This window comes from Lipotes vexillifer, unplaced genomic scaffold, assembly GCF_000442215.2.
Source record: "Lipotes vexillifer unplaced genomic scaffold, Lipotes_vexillifer_v1.1 scaffold477, whole genome shotgun sequence".
In the NCBI taxonomy this organism is placed as follows: domain Eukaryota; kingdom Metazoa; phylum Chordata; class Mammalia; order Artiodactyla; family Lipotidae; genus Lipotes; species Lipotes vexillifer.
Genome location: NW_006770652.1, coordinates 2,664,897 through 2,671,822, shown reverse-complemented (window position 1 = coordinate 2,671,822; position 6,926 = coordinate 2,664,897).

Below are 6,926 nucleotides of genomic sequence, written 5' to 3'. Positions count from 1 at the left end.
CAAAAAAAAAAAAAAAAAAAAAAAAAAAAAAAAAAAAATAGAGAAAAAGAGAGAGAGATTGAGCCGAGTAAACTTGAGAAAGTCACTTACCCTCATTTGGCCTCAGTTTGCTTTTCTGTAAAAGGAAATATGTTGAACGAGAGGCTTCCTTCCCCCATGAACGCAAAGATTTTAAGATAAGACGTAAATGCTAAGGAGAAAGATTTGGGAGTAAACTAAAGAAATTGTAAAACATTTTCTTTTCCCTTTTCATATTTTTTCCTTATTACAATAAAACAAATGTAATAAATAACTGATCCTGTAAATAACAAGACAATATTTAGAACTTGAGAGCAGACAAACATTTCTCCTTTTTGATTTATGTCAAGGGCCCTGACTGCACTTGGAGAAAAATGCAAGGATGTAGAGTTTGGAAGGGAGTATAATCTGGGTGTCAAAGAAGAGAAATACTATTTCTAAAAAGCATTTTAAAATCTGATAATTTCATTAAAAAAAAAAACCACCTGAAGCCTAAATCCTCTTGCAAAAGGGTACATGGACCTTCAGTAAATCCCAGGTTTCCATAGAACATAGTATAAAAAATCCTGGTGCTTCTGAGTCCCTCACATGTTTATTCACTCTTACCTTCCAACTCTTTTTCATCCAGAACTGCTTTTGTGTTACAGTAGGAAAGAATACAAAACTCTGCAGGCAAATATCCTATCCCCACTCCCAGCCCTGCCCCGTTGTGTTGCGTCTTACTCTGCGTGAAAGAAAAGCAGGCGGAAGAGAGTGAACTTGGGGCAGAAGGGGAGGTGGTTTGAGGTCAAGGGTAGTGTTGACTGTGTCCTAGTTCTACAACTGTTGGAGTAATGGATGTGGCTTGGAGTATCTGCTGGTAGTCAGATGAAATCTCACTACATTTCTCCTAAAGGCAAGGAAGGTACCTCCCCCCAACAGGGTAGCTTGCTCATGTCTGTATATAATTTCTATTTTTAATGCACAGGCATGCTGTGAATCTAAGTCTCACCTCTCTTAGCTCTTCAGAGTACCCAAGATGTCAATTTATAGAACTCTGCCTACTTCTGGCACCAGCCCCTGGGGCCTCTGGGGCAGGCGAAGGTGGCCTGGTAAGAACAGCTTTGAAAAAGTCCTCTGCAGATTTTATCTCTTGGATTCTAGGGCTGACCTTGGCTATCTAGACATGGATCCAAAAAGTTCAAAGATCCCAGTTTGCTATGAGCCATCTTACTGTCACGCAGAGGTCCCTACTAGGGCCTAGCCAAGGTCCTGTCCCTGTGTGGAGCCCGGTGCTGGGAAGGGACTCAGAGCTGATGCATGGGTAGGAAGAAAACAATTCTGCCAGCTAGGTTTGAAGAAAGAAGTCAATGTATCTGTGCAAACACTTAATTCATAAGCCCACCAGTGTCTCCAAAGCAGAGATGGTGGGTTGCTCTTCCCAGTGGGTAGTGCCCATGGTTGGAAGCTCTCTGTGACTTTTTTCTCCCTCAAAGGCTACATGAGGTATTTCTTATCACCTGGGGTCCCCTGTAACTATGGGAGCAGTGGAGTGGCCCACAGGATGGCTCTGGGCTCTAAAAGTCTTGCTCTGGCCCTGGTATGTCATCCAGTGAGGTCAGTGAGCCTCAGGCTTCCCAGGTGCCAGGACTTTAAAGCCGTAATCCAGTCTGCCCACTGAGTAGAGATCATGGCTGGGAAATAAACACAAAAATATCATCTGAATTGCACTTCCAGTGTTTGCAAGGGGCAGAGGGATCACTATTTCATACTTAGGCTCCAGAAGATGGAAACTCTTAATTTGTATGTTCCTGCACCATGCTTTGCTATAGGAATTACAGGTGCTACCACTGTTTTCCTGCTTTCCTGATGCACCCCTGAATTTCAGTTTTTTGCAGTTTATACTCATCAACATCATCACCATCACTCACACAGCATTGACCATAGGCACTGTTCTAAATCTATTACAGATAATCATTCACTCAATCACTCATCGGTTTATTCTTCACAAAAGCCCTATAATTACCCTTCAGATGAGGAAACTGAGGCAGAGAGGCACAGAGAGGGTAGCTGGCTTGCCCAAGGCCACACACTGGAATTCAAATCCAGGCTAGAACCATGCTCTTAATGACCATAATATATATATATATATATATATATATATATATATATATATATATTGCCTCTCCAATGCATATAAACACTGAATTCCAAGAGTCCTTAAAATAGCATTCTGGGATTTCCCAAATCTAGTTAAACAGGACTGTGGGGCTTCCCTGGTGGTGCAGTGGTTGGGAGCTCTCCAATGCATATAAACACTGAATTCCAAGAGTCCTTAAAATAGCATTCTGGGATTTCCCAAATCTAGTTAAACAGGACTGTGGGGCTTCCCTGGTGGTGGGGGGGCGCCGCCCCCCCCTGCCGATGCGGGGGACACGGGTTCGTGCCCCGGTCCGGGAGGATCCCACGTGCCGGAGAGTGGCTGGGCCCTTGGGCCATGGCCGCTGGGCCTGCACATCGGGAGCCTGTGCTCCGCGACGGGAGGGGCCACAACAGTGAGAGGCCTGCGTACCGCAAAAAACAAACAAACAAAAAATACAGGACTGTGTTTTTGCATATTATTTTCATGTATATACTAAAATATGTAGTCTAAGCTTAAGGATTTTTTTCATTAAATCTTATTTTTATTGCTACCTTAAAATAATAATTTGATATTTCAAATCTACTCCTATCTCCTGTCCCTTAACTTCCCTACTTTTGACTCTGTCTCCAAAATTCCCCAAGCCAGAAGTATTTTTAGAGATACAAGAGACCAGGAGACAAATAAAAAGGGAGAGTGACAGCATTAGAAATCTGTTGGTTTGGTAAATTCCCATGATTTACAGTTGAAGGAATTTTTTTCTTATAAACTTGGGGTAGGATTTGAATGAAGACATTCTAGAAAAAGAATTGTGTACTATTTAATTAATAATCTTCAGATAAGATTATTTACTATTCTGGAGGGATTGGGATTCTACAGTAATTCCTTTGGTAATTTCTTCCGTATCTTACACATTCATAGTTAGGAATGTCATCCTAATGTGTATTCTAAGTCCTTCCTACACAGCAAGGTAGCATTAAAAAGGAAGATGGATTTGTAATGACACTTCCATTAGCTATGATGAGTAGCTCTTGCAGTAAAAGTCACCCTCACCCATTTTTGGATGCAGGTTGTGTTCAAATAAAATGGAAACTATCCAGTTTTCTTACTTGAGGTGGACTTGAACTCCACTTTGTCTCCTGGAAATCAGAAACCATAAGAAGCAAAATTTTTTTTCCTATTATTTTAAGGTTGGTTGCGACTTTCAAATTATGTGCCCTAAAATTTTTCCCTGCCAGGTAGGCAAGTAGCTCCCACTACTTGTGGGAGCTTGGGCTGCAGAGATCCTTGTGGAAATCACTCTTGTTAAGCCAGAAGGGAAGCCCCCTTATACTCTCAGCTTTTGCTAACACAGTGACCTGAAGGTGATGAGAGCTGGAGCCACGTTTGCACACGAGACCCAGCACAGCAAAATCTCTTACATGCTTAGATTGGCTGCTGCTGTCCAGAGACCCATGCACTGCACTTGGTAGACACCTGATACAGAGGCGTTGAGGAAATGGCAGGGGGCAGCTGGCACAGGGGGAAGCAGCCCCTCACCTCTTCTCTCCAGGCTGCCCAGGTATGCTTCACGAGGCAGTTGGAGAGGGCTGCCCTCCACCAAGTTCAGGGAGGGATCCTTTCTGAAAGCTGGGCTGAGGGCTCACATGTCACTGGGCAGGGACAGAAATGTGCCTCCATCTGCAGCTAATCACATAGCGTGTCCCAGGTGAGACTATGTCTGCCGCAGGAAGAAATGAGTAAGAGCCTTGAGGGATCCTTGAAAGGCTGTGAGGTCCGTGGGGAACAGAGAGCAGGCTGAAGCAGGCCGTCTCCCCTGTCTCTCCAGCTAGAGGAGCTGTTCTGGCAGCAGAACCAGATGGAATTATCACCTAACGCAGAGTGTTTTATTTGTCCTGGTCTACACTCCTGCCTTATGCAGTGAAAGCTCCTTGGCCACACCATGCAGAGGTTCTTTTCGTTTTTAATTGAATCCTGAGGTACATTGTTTTTCTAGAGGTGCCACAGCTTAAATTAATTACTAGAATCCCCAGCAGGGCTAATCAGAGATTCAGAGAAAATAAAGATGGGGCAGAAGACCTTACCCAGTGGGTTTCTATCATTCTGCTCAGAAGGTTCTTGCCATCCAGGGCAGTGATCACAGTTCTTGGCTTGGTGGGCTATTAATAGGAGCCCTGAAATAAATCCCTGCCCAGTGAGATAAGAGAAACTGATTTCACTGCCTGGGTATCTCTCCTCTGGTGATCAGACACCTTCCATTTTCATCAGCTGTTTATCAAAATCAGATTAGAAAGAGAATCATCAGATCAGAATTGTTTACGCCCGTCTTGACCTTGAATTACAAATGACTTTCTTGTGCTGCTTGAGCAAAAAACCATGACCTACAGATGAACCAGGCTTTGTATTTCCTGCACCTTGTCCTGAACTTATAATTCCCCAAAGACCGCAGTTGTGAAGTCTCGTTGGTGATCACTGATCTAAGGCAGGTGAGGCTTGCTCTGTGGGGGTGTGGTTATGTGGGTGATAGATTCCATCTTTGTGATAAGCCATAAGTCACTAATGGGTTATTTTGAGCTCTCCCAAGTGGAAGACAATGGAGCATTTAGTAAGCTGGTGGTTATGTAAGACATCTCTTTCCAAACAAAGAGGAGGCGGGACACCCAGCCAAAGGGTTGAGCACAGGAGGCTGTGTGGTCTGGTGGTTCCAGGGGGGAGATGTGGGGTCAGGGCTTCCTGGGTTCAGCTACCAGCCGGGACTCTGACTCAAGGGGAGCAGAGCCAAGTCTCTTGGCTTGAGGCAGAGAGACTGTAAAACCCAAGAGAGAAAACCGCAGGTCTATGCTCAAGGACTCTGGGGAAAAAGCACATTTTGGAAATGAAAAAAAAAAAAATCACCCTGTTCAGTTACAACTTGGGCCTTTTCCAATAAGACGTGAGCATCTTTTTCCTGCTTATTGCCTGACACATCCTTCTCCAGGCAGCAGCGTGAAGCCAGGCCAGGCTCTGAGGTTGTTCTGTGTGGGATGAATAGAGGAGCCCGGAGGTCCGAGCAAACGCAGTCAACCTGGGTGCGTTGTCACCCGCGGTGCTCATGGAGCCGGGCCCTGGCGGCAACGAGGTTCTGCATGGATTCTTCCCTTTGCCTCCCCATTCTGCCCTCCACAATCAAAAGAGCCCTCTGAGATGCTGCGAGGAGAGAGCCCTTCCCGCAGACTCTGCGCGTTTCCCTTCCACGAGTCTCAGCCGCCGTCTGCTCAGCTGTAACCAGCGGCCCGAGCCTGCGCAGACCCACGCGGATGCCCAAGCCACAGCCCGAGCAGAGGCCCAAGGCAAATGTTCTCCACGTCCCACCAGCTCTGAAACTCTGTTTCCTCTGCCCAGACAGAGTAGGTGGCTGCCTACAGGGTTGGGTTGGGAGGACACCTGGGCAAGGCTCCCCTCATGGGCCTCACACCTCCTTTCTCTGGACCAGAGACGTTTTCTGATCTTTAGGAATCACTTACGGAAATGAAAACCATACTTATAGGGATCTCTGTATTTAAGGTCTTCACCCCCAGCACCGGAGTTAAGAACACCTTAGTTGAGTCTCATAGACGTGGTCCAGGGCATGAAGGAGGGGGAGGTTTTGCTGTGGAATGAGGTGGTGGGGAGAGCAGTCTCTTCTCTGGAAGAGAGAGATATACATCCCAGAAGTGGAGGTGGCCTTCTTGGTCACTTGACCCAGAGCTGTCTGGGAAGCTTGGAAATCTGGCAGTGGCAGGTGTGACGGTTGCAACAGGATGGTTGCTCTTATTCTAAGCCAAGCTAGGCCAAATGGAATCCAGGTTCTCACCCGTGGTCCACTCATCCAACCCCAGACACACTCAAGATGTCACTTCTCCCTACGTTAGTCCGAGGGGACGTTCCCAGCCACTGGCCACATAGCCAAGCTCCATGTCCCACATTCTAAACTTCTCTATATTAAAATAAATAAGCTCTCTCTCTCCTTTCAGTTGTATAACCATCCTTTGGTCACTTTTGTTGCAACCTAGAAAAAAGTTTTAATAAAAAATTGTAAGTCTACTCTTACCCATAAAGGTATCTGTGGGGACATTGCCTATTTTGTAAGAATATGTGAATTCTATCCTGACTGAAAGAGAAGTAAAAATGATCCATTGAGGCTAGTGATAACTTTAATCCTATAATTTTCAGACTCTGGTCCCTCTACTTGACAGTTCACTCTGGCTGGCGCACCACTTTCACACCCGCCCTGGGTACCAATAGTCTATTAAACACATGCCAAGGAAGAGAAGGGCTGGGGGTGGGTTTCATGAGATTACAATCATCTTCTCTGGTCACAAGCGCCACTGCTTCCTGTGGTCCTTGAGAATCATCCTCTTGCTCTCTACAAGGACACCTGGTCAGAAAGACAACACACTGAGTTTCTGGGGAGAAGGGTCTGGGTAGAAAGCCAAACAGAGTAGACACTGCACCCCACCCAGAGAGAGATGTCTCCAAAGTGTCCAGGTTCAGAGACCCCCAAAGTGCCCGCTGACATCTCATGGTTTAGCCCCTCCTCAGGCAAGTAGACACTGCACCCCACCCAGAGAGAGATGTCTCCAAAGTGTCCAGGTTCAGAGACCCCCAAAGTGCCCGCTGACATCTCATGGTTTAGCCCCTCCTCGGCCACCGTCCAAGCCTCCTCCGCAATTCCTGGCAGCAGCAGCCCAGGGACCCCTACCTCCTTCTCCAGCAAGATCCATGTGGAAGAGGAAGAAGCAGGACAGGTCCCAGAGATGAATCTCCAGAC